The sequence below is a fragment of the Lissotriton helveticus genome, chromosome 2_1 (genome assembly GCF_964261635.1).
Source record: "Lissotriton helveticus chromosome 2_1, aLisHel1.1, whole genome shotgun sequence".
NCBI classification, from domain to species: Eukaryota; Metazoa; Chordata; class Amphibia; order Caudata; family Salamandridae; genus Lissotriton; species Lissotriton helveticus.
Genome location: NC_136059.1, coordinates 1,793,014,002 through 1,793,028,657, shown reverse-complemented (window position 1 = coordinate 1,793,028,657; position 14,656 = coordinate 1,793,014,002). Strand labels below are relative to the sequence as shown.

The window sequence follows — 14,656 nt, the reverse complement described above, 5'->3', positions numbered from 1 at the left end:
GATACCTAATGCAAATGCTATCTCTGTCTGGTGGTTCGGATGTATGACGGTACGATGCGTACCGTCACAACGCGTGCTTTAACAACGCGTCCCTAACAACGCAAGTCGTTATCACGACTTGCGTTGGGGGCGCGGATTGAGAATAGTATAATTTACTATTCTAACACCAGTCCCCGTGGACACTAGGGAAGGTGTTGGAATAGTAAATATACTATTCTTAATCCTCTAGCGCCCTCCAGCGCAAGTCGTGGTTACGACTTGCGTTGTAATGGACGCGTTGTTAAAGCCTTGCGGAGTAAAATCCGCGTGGTAAAGGATATTTCCCGGTGGTTCACATACACTATGATCCAAAACACACAGATCTCTGTGCACCCAAGATTTCAAGACATGCACCTCGTGCAGATCCTTGTCTGGAAATTCTGGCACAATTTGAAACGCTCTCCCAGCATGATTGCGGAATGCGCCCTCTTTTTCTGCCTTCAACAAACATACAAAGCTGATGATGTTACTGCCAAACAAGCAAGGCTCTTCAACTATTTCCTAAATGTTTGTAAATTGGTTTCAGAATGAAGACAGAGTGGCAACTTGTTCCAAGCCTTGGCTCTCAGATGGGCAAAGGAACGACCTCCTTGGCGTTTCTTGAGGATTCTAGGAACATGTAAAAGTTATGATGATGAGCAGTGAGCACGCTAGGCAGGCAGTAAAAGTGGAAAAACTGACGAATAAAGGACGAGCCTACATTATTTCAGCCATTAAATAAATTACATAGACTCTTAAATTGAAGTTGTTTGTCCATTGAAATCAGAGGTATCTCTGTAGGTGGCGAACAATTGGAGCCTGTCTGGAAGAAATCAGTATCAAACAAGACCAACACATCTGACTGATTTGAAGATGCTATTTGGAATAAACTGGGAAGTCAGAATATAAAGAATTACAATAATTCTGTATGGGCAGGGCCACTTAAATTATGTAGCTGGGGAGGACCAAGTTATGTGGCAAGATTGACTAAATTATGAGTCCAGAAAATGCAAATTATGCAGCATAATGTAGCATATTTTGTGATAGCATTACTTCATTATTTTGTAATTTCAATACTTGTTAACAGTGTCTAGACATAGGTCACACCTCAGTGGTACCAGTTTAACACCCAAATATAGTAATAAGCAACAGAAAGGTGACCAGGCCACGTTTGCAAAGGACCATCCGGTGCTCAGCACCACGTGTTGCTGCGTGTTTAGTAACTTTTGAACAGTTTTGAGCTAGAATTTTTTTGGTTTGTTGGTAAAATCTACAAATTATGCAGCAGGTTATGGGTCATAATTTCAGTGGCCCTGCGTATGGGTATCAATAACAGCCTATATTATAATAGGAAAATAGGAGGACAGAAGAAGGCAATAATTTTCCTGAAAGCTTCAAGCAGAGGGAGCAAAATCAAATCCGAGTTTGGATGCGTAGAGTAGATTCAGACACAACCCCAGGTTTTTGCAATGCCTTGACTGGTCCTGGAGGTAGGACTAAAGAGACGGGTCACCATTCTGAACACCAGAAGGAGGAAGAGTTCCCCAGCACATCAATTATATCACCTGTATACCACCGGGTGCACTTGCATATTCCGACTTTTTTTCATTTCAGAGTGGGAGGGGGGCATATTACCAACAACTAGCGATATTTATCGCTAAATGGGCTTAGCGAGTATGTTTTTAACGCCAAGCATCGCCGGATATTATCGCAGAGATAACGTGCTATTAGCAACGTTTATCTCTAAAGCGATAAAATATCCGGCGTTAGCAGCGAAATGCGTGAATATCGCTGGTAATCCAGCGATATTCACGCATTATCGCTAATGAGGATTTAGCCATAATATCCATCTCCCATTGGATATAATGGCTAAGAACTGGTCTGAGCGGGCGTTAGTTTTTGGAGATATTCGCGCTTAGCGCGAATATTTCCATCGCTACGCCTGCCTTGCTAATAGGCGATAGCGACATTAGCGACTGCTTTCAGTCACTAACAGGTTGGGTACGCCCACTATGCATGTCATTAGCGATAAATATCGCTGACATGCAAAGCGAGCCCCAAACCGCTCGCTATCCCCTACAAGCTGTCGCTAACTGCTGTGACAGCTTGCTAATAGGGCAATAGAATTATCGCCGCTTAGCGGCCGAAAACGGACGCTAAAACGGCGATAATCACATATCGCCTGCCTTGGTAATATGCCCCAGGGTTCCTTCCCTAGGCACTCTCGGTATTCCTGCACTTTCTACGTAAATTTAATGCAGAAATACTGACTTTTCGGCATTCTGACCCCACTCAAATAAATGACGAGAATCTCCATGCTAAATGTTTTAAATGTTCACTAAATGCATCTGATATTCCTGCTATCACAGGTTACTTGCTATAATGCTCGGGAATTGTCTTTCTCGTATTTATTGCACTGTTGTGAACTGTAAATGCCTTGTATACTCTCCAACTGCTTGTCACCATATGCTTTTTATATCCACGTTACCACAATGTTAAATATACAGCGCTCTGAAACCAAAGGGCTGGCGTTCGCGGTATAGGAAAAAAATACACTACAAATTAATTTTGGTGAAGACGCTGCAGATAAAAGCGTTCACATTTTGTTAACTTGTTCATTCCCTTTCGCTGTATTTCCTCTACTGCCCTGCAGAGGTCGCCATGTTGCCACTTTTCAGTTCCAATTGTAATTTGCTGTGCAAGTAAATCAAAGCTCTACAGAAATCTTGCTGCACTGTGACAATCTGACGGTCCAAGCTCACAGTTTCAAGCTATGAGGGAGGTCTTAAGGCTGCAGGGAGTCATGATGATGGATAGCTTGTTCCATCTTCCTGAGATTAGAATGTAGCTATCACCAACAAAGTAAGTCAAACATTCAAGAGTTCATTCTTGCGAGATGCAAAGTGCATTGCTGCAGCCCAGATGACTAAGGACCTGATTCACAAAGGCACCTTACACGTTTTAGTAACTTAGACTTCTGAGATAGTTTACTACTTTTTGGCTGTTCTAAAACTCCCAGTTTAATTTACATGACGCCCCCAAATTGAAGGTCCTCGGGGGGCATACTATGTTGAGCAATTTACACTTTTGAGTATATCTACAAATTTTTAGCTATGCACATAATCCAAGTGTTGATTTCCTGCAAAAGTGTAATTTACATGTCTCCACCAACTTGAAGGGTCTGAGGACTATTCACTGTAGAGTAATTTACACTTATGAGTATGTTTACTACTTTTTACCTATTCACAGATTCCAAGTTTAAATGTATTCCAAAATGGTAAGTTATACTTTTAAGTAACTTTGTAAATCAAGCCCTTAGACTGTACCTCAATTTGGCAATTTTTCATCATCATTTGTTGCAACCCACCTGTGCAACAGTATTTGTAGCAACCAATGCTATTTTTACATGGTCACTTGGTGAAAATGACAATAAAAAATTGCCATGCACTGCTACATTCTATGAATTCATGACGCCTTTGTTTAAATCTCCAGTCGGACTGTATGAGACATACCATTCTCATGGCAATGTCTTCCTTTTGTCTTCAATTCAAAACAAATCTTCCTAAATAAAAACATATAAGTAACTGAAAAAGTTGATCTTACATAATACCTATCCCTGCACAAAGCTAAGGATTCATAAGGATGCTTTGCTTTGTGCTTAAATAGATTTACATTGGTTAACAGGGAAGCATAAATAGTAATCAACTTTAACACCTGAAATCCACCATGAGGTTAAGCCTCCAGAGAGGAATGGGCAAAATATGAAGAACAAAAGTGAAAATGCTTTCATTGTATTATTTGTCATAGAGAAGAATATGCAAAGCCATTTTAATCAACTAGTAAGCCACTCTGAAGAAAATATCCAGTGGAAGAAAAATAGGGGGAGCTCAATCAGTGCTGCTCCTACCAGGAAGTCAACAAGTTTCAGCCTTTAAACAAAGATCAATTAGACATTCACCAGGACATACCATACTGAAAATAATTTTTGGAGAATGCACATCGAGATACTGTAAATAATGTAATTGGAGACAATTGATGGCCAGACATATGTAATTGATTGTATTGTTTCTGCAATATGAGCTAGATAAAAAGATAACTATGATACACATATGTGGCGAGCACAATTTATCTGTTTGAATCTACACCCTTAACTTGAGAATTGTGATTATGGACCTGGAATACAATTTAGGTTTAAGTAATTTAATTGTTAGTGTTGAAAAAGTGGACAGAATGAATTTGAGAAGTTTGGTGCAAAATGAATCAACGCTAATTTCTTTGACAATTATGGGTAAACGAAGAAAGGAAGGAATTCAGATAGCTGAATCAGATTGCGCACATCTTATGCACGTCTTTTGGCATATCTGGTACCACTCCTATCTGGGGCTTTTCATAAGACCAACAACAACACATAGTAGGTTTGAAGCATAAAATGAAATCAGGGAATTATTCTACACCCAGGGACAACTATAAAATCACCTTCCAGAGATATAAGCAGTCTGAAGGGGACACTCACATACGTTTTCTGGCATGTAGCCCAATATAAGTCATAAAAAGAGTGTAGTGCTTATTTTCTCCTAATGCTAGATATCCCATAATTGACAATATTGTTCCATGCGAAACAACGCCATTGACATTACAATGTTATATCATCCACTATGAAGCAGACAATGATGTAGTTCATAATATAGTACATTGAGAAATCAGCTTATATTCCACAGCATAGTGGCTTTGGAAAAACAGGCAACATGTGTTTCGTCCACCGGACTTTGTCAGGGCTGAAACAACAGAAGTCATTATAGTGTTTTCCAAGTCACGTATGAATTTGAGTGTTCAAATAATCACAGTAGTACATAAAGAATTTCACCTTGAAGCAAGAAAAAAATAAAGAAGTAATGTTTTTTCTCGAAAAACACAGTCCTAGATCCAATGAGGAGAGTTATAATTGTGTATCTCAATAGCTAGCAAGTGAATGCCCTAGAATGAATGATTGAATGAATGACTACATACTTATATAGCGCATGGCTACCCGGAGGCATCCCAGCGCATTCAGTGACTGAGTCATTCCCCCCTGGTTCAGGAAAACAGAAAGGTCTTTAACATTCTCCTGAACCTGAGGTGGCTCACTTCCAGTCTGATGGTGTCGGGAAGATGATTCCAGATCTTTGCAGCCTGGAGGGAAAAACGTCTGCCGCCCATGCGGGTTCTCTTTATCCTGGGGATCGTCAGTAGATTCTTATTGCTGGACTTTAGGGTTCGGGAGGTCTGGTATGGCCGAAACATAGGTTGAATTAGGGCTGGACCAGCATCGGCCATTGCTTTATGCACGATGGTCATAGCCTTGAACACAATACTCTGTTGTACTGGCAGCCAGTGTAGTTGGCGTAACGCTGGTTTAGCCGAGGTCTTTCGAGGGACATCCAGTAACATGCGGGCCGCACAATTTTGTACGGTCTGCAGGACCCTGACTGTTCCCTGTGGGGCCCGCAGGTAGACAGCATTCGCGTAGTCTAGTCGCGATAGGATAAGGGCCTGTACTAGGATCCGCCTGACTTCGAACGGGAGGAGCTTAAGGATTTTTCTGAGTAATCTTAACAAGGCGTAGGAGGTGGCTGCCACCTTCCAAGATTGTACCATAAAGTTCAGAGTAGGGTCCAGCCAGACTCCTAAACTCTTGATTTGCTCCTTTGGAGGGGGAGGCTGGCCCAGGTTGCTCAGCCACCATGCCTCCACCGATGAAGGTGTGTTATGCCCCAGCAGTAGAAAGTATAGAAAGAACAGCATTGTGAGGGATTTAGGGGCATATTATCAAGGGGGTTTATCTCCGCTTTTTTGGCTTTAAAAGCCAAGAAAGCGGAGATAAAATTATCTCCCTATTACCTAGCTGTCGCTAACACCAGTTAGCGACAGCTAGTAGGAGATAGCGACCATCTTGGGCCCCACTTAGCATGTCAGAGAAATTTATCACTAATGACATGCAAAGTGGGCGTGCCAAGATGTTAGCGACTGGAAACAGTCGCTAACATCGCTATCTCCTATTACCAACTTTTGGAGATATTCGCGCTAAGCGCGAATATCTCCAAAAGCTAACACCTGCCCTGAGCAGTTCTTAGCCATGTTATCCAATGGGAGGTGGATAACATGGCTAAGAGCATTAGCTCGGTAATGCATGAATATCGCTGACTTTTCAGCGATATTCATGCATTGTGGCCGATTTTTATCGCATTTGCGATAAACCTTGGTAATACCAAGGTTTATCTGCGATAAAAATCGCCGCAGTTCGGCGATAAATTTTTGTCTCTAACCAAGCAATAGCGATAATTATCGCTATTGCTTGGTAATATGCCCCTTAGTGTCCTAAGCACCATTATCTATTATATGAACAAAAAAAGTTAGTTTTATAATTAACTATTATGTTCAGGTTGATCGCACATTGTAGACACAATAGCTGTGTGGAAATAGTAGACATCTTATCGTTAGTTTTAGATAAAGAGATAATGCATATGCCATAATGTTGTATATTGTGTGCATGGATTCCAGGAAGACTGAACAGTACGATTTGATTTCCCAGAGGCAGGGCCGGCTTTAGCGTTGGTGGTGCCTGGTGTAACAATCATTTTTGGTGCCCCCACACCCAGGGCAGCCTCCTCGGATTCTCTCACTACCACTAGACAACTGTGACCTCATCTCTCCAATCATAAGTTGTTACTAAACACAGCGCCACCCCCTCAGAGGTCAGCGCTCCCTTCCACAGGTCAGCGCCCAGTGCAGCCGCACCGGTCGCACTGCCCTAAAGCCAGCCCTGCTCAGAGGTAATGCTTATTGAGTCCGAAGATGTCACCTAAAAATGTGTTAGTCTCTCTCCTATTCTGTGGATATACTTGGGGCTCACTTGTGGTCATATTTCATTTTTTACCAATCGAAAAAGATAGAATTCTGCGCTTGTGGGCAAGTTGTATTTAAATGCAATCAATTCATAAGTACTTATTACATTTACATGGGTGGCATACACTAATACTATGTAGAAGTCAGAAGCAGTGTGTTTTATACTTCTTTGAAGTACTCTGCAAAAATCACAAAACAACACACACACGGGTTGCTAAACTTTTGACTTTGTTTGTACTTTATCCAAATCTAATCGTCACTGCTGGAAGCCGAGACAACATTGTAAGTGTGTGAGCCCACAACTGGTATGAAATTGACAATCACGTGACTCAGATCAAATTTTAATAGATACAAATGAGTCAATTAATGTGACACACAGAAACAGGAAGCGGCTGTATAAACATTGCCAATGAGGGAGTAATAGAATTATTGGGGAAAGGAGATAGCCTTGATTCAATCACTCTTCCATTTTAGTAGGAGCAGTTGCCAAATATACTGTAGATCTGCTTCTGTGTCGCCATCCTTCATATGTCAGGCTACCTCTCTCAGTGCAGTGGTAATTCGCAGGGATTAGCAAGAATGCAGCTGTCACGTGACAGGAAGTTCTATAAGTTAGCATTCCCCATGACAGGAAGTCGACCATGTGGTGTATGCTTTCTTTACTGTGCATGTGTTTGCCTACACTAAGCAAAGAAAACAGATATTGCACTTTTCAAAGTATGCCTGAATGGAACTAGCACATTATAAAATGTGTTCCTGAACCACGTATGAAATCAAGCCAAATCTATTAGCTTCGGAAATGCTTGTTCTTAACCCTTTGCTTGCTGGTGACGGAACTACTCCGTCACCAGCCACGGACGCGCTGTGCTAATGACGGAGTGGTTCCGTCACGGCCCGGCCGCCGCGCCTGAGCGGCATGAATTCTGCGCCTGCGCTGAGCGTTCTATTGAGCGGGCGGGGCCGTGACGGAACCACTCCGTCACAAGCACAGTGCGCCCGTGGCTCGTGATGGAGTGGCTCAGTCACGAGCATGGCGGCGCCGCGCGGACCCCCCATCCCCCCAGCGCCGAGGCGGAATTACTGCCCCGGCCAAGGGGTTAAAGGGCCGGGTGGTTTATAGAGCACAACATGATAGAGATTCAGCCACTGCTTTCGCAGCCGTTAATGTATTCTAACGAAAAGGCATTTGACCCACCTCTTGATGAACAGTCCTTGTTGCCCACTAGCTATGTGTTGGTGCTAGGAACTTTACTGGGATTGTCCTAGTCTCAGGTCAATTTCCAATTCGAATGGGCCTTTTCTTGTTTTTGCAGTCATGGTTTGGAAATAGGCCACTATACCCTCCCTAGAGCTTTACAGCACCCTCACATCCGAGTCCAGATGGGAGCATGCACAAGAAGACCACACCGCGAATGACCGTGAGAATAAAACTGATATCCAAACAGAACTGAAACCTGGAAATTCGTTATAAATACCTCAAGGAATTACAGGAACTCACACCCATCTTTGGCCCCTTTATTCCTCCACCCATTCTTCCCCAATGTGCAGATGGCACTGGTTATGTGCTTGCTTACTCAGAGCATTAATTGTCAGTTACCATGAGATGTAAAGAATTATGATGCCTAACTCTGTTGTCTGAACAGATTCTGAACAGCAGTTTTTCTGTGAAGCACAGAAACATATTTTTGCCCCCCGTGTTAAACACATATATAACATAGGTGTTTCATGAGGCTTTCCCTATGGGTCAGAACACTATTAATCAGTGGTGAGCTTCTCGACTAACAGAGCCTTAATAATTGGACTTAATAGGCTCTTTTTGAATCTAAATTCTTCAAGAACAGAAAAAAGTTAAAAAGACAAAAAAAAGTACACTATCCACCAGTGCCGTAGTGTTGGGGGGGCACAGGGGCGGCTGCCTAGGACGCAAAATTCTTAGGGGAATTTTAATAGGGGCGCAACATTTTAAAAGAAAAGAGGAAGGTTACTTGCATTACCCCAGGCGCTGGCAACCCACGCTACACCGCTGCCACATCTGGTTAAAATGTACTGGGCACACGGACTGTGAGAGGGCCCATGAATGTAGCATACTTGGCATATTTCTGTATCCAAAAGGTTTCTGGCCCTCCTTAGTGGGAGAGTTCAGAGTTATAATTCAGTAGTAATGCAGGAGCTCTGCTGCATGCCTGCCTGAAAACCGAATTATGATGTCCATTAGGATGGCGGACGGACAAAGTCCGTCCGCCATCCTGTCGGGGCCAGTACCGTCCACTACAAGGGCGGAGGAACCGTGCCCCCAATTAGGATGCATCCGCCACAGTGGCGGGTGCATCCCGCATATTTTACATTGCGGCAGGCGGTGCTTGAAGCACCGGCCGCCGCAATGCAAAAAATGCACGTTGTACATTTCAGTGCACAACATGACAGGCACCGTGCGGTGCCTGTCATGGAGTACATTTAAATGCTGGGGGGTACCATAGGTACCCCCCATGTGCACCCCCCAACCCCCTCCTTCATTGCCGCCACGGAAAGGCATTCCTCACCGGCCATCCTAATATGGCTGGCGGTGTCTGATAGACACTGCCACCATATCAGGCCTTTTCCGCCGCGGTCGCAAACCGACCGCGGCGGTAAAGCGGCGGACGGTCTTCCCCTCCGCCACGGTCCCCCCGCCATCGTAATATGGCGGGGAAGAAAGGTGGAGGACGGGCAGGGATGGCGGACGGATCGCCACCGCCTGCATGGCGGTGCCGATCCGTCCGCCATCCTAATGGACCCCTTTATGTGTGGTGTAAAAGTAGCTAACCTCTAGCAAATTCACTGGTGGAAGGTGTAGTGAATGTGCACATTGGCCAATACTGAGTCTATCCACCCTGCCCGAGTCTCTGGCTTCTTCTAACAGACAATTCTCACACAGGCTTTGGGGCTTTGAGAACAGGTAACCTCAACAAAAAGTACTACACTCATGATCATCACTAATTGTACAGTCTCAGTGAATGGCAATGACTTGTCTGCTGAATACTAATTGGAAGGATTGCAGTTTGCAGCCCCCTGTGATTGGCTGCAAATCTGGGATGGAGGCCTGCAAGGCACAGCAAAGCTCCATCCCTGCATTTTCATTCCCAAACTAGAAATATTTGTTTAAAGCAGCCCATGTCTTTTAAAGGATCGCTGCTACTTTTAAAAAATAAAAAAGTTTCCAGTTTGGGAAGACATCGGAGGGAGCAGGCTGTGGCCGAGGCCAACATCATGATTCACAAAGAAGACGATGCCCCACGTGGACAGCTTCCCCTTTGCTAATCAGATACCACTGTGTATGAAGTGTAGGCATCTGAGCCATGGTTTCAGACCACAATTGAGGTCACAAGTGCATGATACATTCCTCTCCGAATTGCAACTAGGAGGGAGAGGCCTCCTTCATGTGCCCTCCAATTAGGTTAAAAGCTCTTTACAGGTACAACACAACAACAACACATAGACTTTTCTGGCCCATAAAAGGGCTTTTGTAAATACTAAAAAGATATTTTTGATGCTGTGATACCTGTGATTTTGTGAATTGCAGTATTTGGAACCGCAAAATGAATTTGCACATTATGTACCATGTTCTCTAACACCAATGAACCAGTGGTCCTGGCTAATGTGACTGGAGTAATTCACACAATGAAATACCCGGGTCTTACACTGAGAGCAAGTTAGGAACCTTCAATTTCGAAGGAGTATCCCTTTATTAGGAAGAAATCCCTCACCCACTAAAGGTGTCATGCTGCATCATTGGGATTCTCCTCTCACCGTGACAGTATATCACGGTGCGGACTACAACTCCTTCTCTTATCGAGTGTAGCGAGGCGGAAGTTTTGATAGTTGATACTAATCCTTAAGGAGCCAACAAGGTGGTGAGGCTAGGAGAGTTTACAATGTGTGAACAAAAAGTGATGTGGACATGATTACCCTAACAGCAGGTGGAACATGCTTCCCTTGGAAATAAAAACTGATCCCTCCATTTTGAGTTTTCGTAATTTTCTAAAAACATGGGGGCATATTATCAAGAAAGGGCGTTACATTATCGCCGCTTTTATCGGCAGGAAACTGCCGATAAAGCGGCGATAATGGGCTTGATAATATGCTCTAAGGAATTCCAATCGAAGCCCATGTTAGTTGTGAAGACATCTAACATGGGCTTCGATTGGAATTCCAAAGGGCATATTATCAAGCCCATTATCGCTGCTTTATCAGCAGTTTCCTGACGATAAAAGCGGCGATAATGTAATGCCCTTTCTTGATAATATGCCCCATGGCTCTTTAGGAATGAACTGCTTTGCTCTTTCTCCCTACCTTGTTACTTAGCGCCAAGACGCCTCAGGCTATTTTTTTTGCGCTCTATAAAAACTCAAATCAAGGTGCAGAAATATGTTGCTATCAAGCTGCTAAGCCTCCAGTGCTGTATGTCAGAGATATGTTATTGCTTGCATGCTCAGGGAGTACAAAATCATTCCATGTCATCAAGGTTATTCACTCAACTTATTCACTCTCGAGAGACACCAACGCTACATCCATCACCTTTATGGCCAGTCAAGCAGGAAACATTAATACACACATTAATCATTTCATCTTCGTCAAACTGCAGCAGAATCCAAAAATGAGCTAGAAAATTCATGCACACATACAGTTTGTTTATGTTGCTGCACATACACAGCCACCATCTGTGTTGCTGAACATATAGAAAACATTTGTTTCGCCACACATACACATGTTGCACATTAGTGTTGCCACAGACACTCATGTAGAACATTTGTACTGTCACACACATACAGATTGAGTACATTTGTGTTACCGCATCGAAACATAAGGAACATGTGTGTTGTCAAACATACAAATATAGAATTTGCAGTGCTGGACACAGAGGTTATTTGTATTGGCACACATACACGTGTATTACATTTGTGTTGCCACATATACACTTCGAGAATATATATGTTGCCATGCATACACACATAGACCATTCCTGTTATCAGACATACACCTATAGAAAACTTGTGTTGCCACACATACAGAGTACATTTGTATTGCTGCACATGGACACATAGAAAATGTGTTCTGGCACACATACTAATATAGAACATTTGTGTTGCAACACATAGCCAGCAAAAATATGTGCTGCCTCGCGTACAGCTAGAGTACATTTGTGTTGTCAAACATAGAGAGAACAATTGTGTTGCTACCAAAGCACATTTAAAAAAATACTGATGACAGACATACCCATATAGAACATATAAACTGCCACTTATACAAACATAGAACATGTGTTTCCACACACATACATATAAATTATTTGTGTTACTGCATATACAAATTGAATACATCAGTGTTGCTGCATTGAACATAAGGACATTTTGGATAGTCACACATACACATATAGAACTTTTATGTGGTCCCACATATACAGAATATTTGTGTTGCCACACATACACATATAGAACATTAATGTTACCACACATACACCTATAGAACAGACATGCATACACACATAGGTTACTGTTGCCATATGAGTGTACATTTATGCTGCCACACCTATAGAGAGAGTAAGTTTATGTTGCTGCACATCAACATGTAGAATATGTGTTTTGACAAACATACTTATATAGAACATTCGTGTTTCTACACATGGTGACACCCTGTCACTAATTTCCAGGCTGCTTAACATATACTAATTTGTACATTATATACAAGCTCAAGGTGTGAATCCCATATTATAGTTCACCATAGTTACACGGTGTTCAAGTGAAGTTATCCATAGTTAATGTAAACCTCAGTTTAAACACCTGCTAACTTGAAAAAGTACTTTTGGACAATGTGCTGTCTCTGTTTCTCTCATTTCAGGGGCCAAACTGCAGTAGTTGAAATTAGTTAAATGTTGCAAATGTTTTGGTTTCTTGAGAATAGATGATCGGTATATGTTTCATAGGGAGTGAATAGTGATTTTCCTCGCCTGTGACTAGCTACCATCCTGTTACAAGATTTCTCTTGAAGGCTAGGCAGCCAAAATCTTCCATTGTGTGGTGCCTGGGAAGAAGACTCCAAATGTATTATCATGTAATGCTATATTCTGATTGGACACATCTCCCTGAGAATCTTGGGGAGTGTTGCAAACTGTTGAACTGTGTGTTTTAATTAAGGCTCCCAGATATCCGTTTTTACCGATTTTTACAGATAAATACGAACAGAAAACAATGTGTGTTCTGTCTGCATTTATTTTTAAAAGGGGATAAATAGAGAAAATTGGGTTTCTTTCAAGTGACTTTCCGTGCTGTATTTCATGAAATATAGCCCAACAGCTGAGCAGATGGGCAGCATGGGAAATTAAAAAGGAGGGTGGAAATTCCTTTAAATAACGGCATATGCCAACATACATTTGTGGCAAAATGCTCATATTTACCAGAGGATGTACAGTTATATAATATTTTATAGCTTAAGTAGCTAAAACACAACAGACTTCAAATTATGCCTGCACATCTATTGGTTAAATAAATATGGAAATGTACAGTTTTAGAACTTCATGTATCTGAAAAACACAAAATAAATATGGAAAAATACAGATAAAATGACCCAAAAATAAATATGGATAAATACAGACCGATATGTTAAAAAAATACCATAAAACCAGAAGCCCTAGGTTTAATTTTCCATTTTACGAGATGGTTAGAAACAGATGCACTTTCCTTTTGCTTGGGAGCAGATGCCCCTTACCACCATCTCAAGATTTCTGTTCTTGCTCAAGAGTTAGATTCCTGAGGAAATCCTTCTCATTTATCTGGCTTTATTTATCGATGTCTTCTGTTCTATCTTCCCCATTCCTTTGATTTCTGAGCCCCGCAATAGGGAATTTTCCCTTCATGGAAGACTGAATTTTCTCGATTTGCTCTAGGTCCACTCTTAGCATTTATATTTTGTATTGTCTGATTTTCAATTGATATGAATTTTATACTTATGGCAATCTCATGCTGACCATTTATTGTAAATGATTTGGTTTGAGTTTGCTAATCTGCTAATAAAACTTGCTGGTTCGCAAATCTACTACTCTCTGTTATCTTTGTGGGGCCTAATGTGTTACACTGTCACTGTCTTATTGCTGATTTGTTTATGTTAAACCTCAGCCCTGTCTGAAAGTTCCATCCCTTTGAGTGCAGCTTGTACTTGAGTCTGCACCAAGCATCTGTACAAACCCTATTCCCATTGAAACCCACATTTGCATAGAAAACCTTTGTGTTGCTGTACATACAGCTCCAGTATATATGTTTTGCCAAACATACACATGTAAAACATTAGTAATGCCAAACATACCCATATAGAACATTTATGTTGCCACACCCATTTTGAACATTAGTGCTGCCACACTTAAATAGAACATTTGTGCTGTGACACATACTAATCTAGAACATTTGTGTTGCCTCACATAGAGACAAAGTACATTTGCAATTTTTCAGATGCATATAGATATCATTTGTTTGGCACACTTACACAAAGAGAGCATCTCTGTTGCCCCACTGGTTCATAGATAGCAGTTATGCTGGCAGATAGAAAAATTGAGACTATTTGTGTTACCACACCAACACACAGAAAGCATTTGTGTTGCCACACATACACACGATGAGCATGTGTTTTGCCGCACAAATGTAGAGAACACTTATGTTATGTTGCCAACCATAGAGAGAGAATATATGTGCTGCTATAAAACACAGAGAACACTTGTGTTGCCACACAC

At 42.0% G+C, this 14,656-nt stretch overlaps 1 protein-coding gene across 3 annotated transcripts in view; it reads right to left on the bottom strand.

Annotated features, from left to right (window-relative positions):
- Positions 1-14,656, bottom strand: part of ANK2 (ankyrin 2) — a 1,987,506-nt gene that overhangs the window by 1,510,093 nt on the left and 462,757 nt on the right. The window lies entirely within an intron of this gene.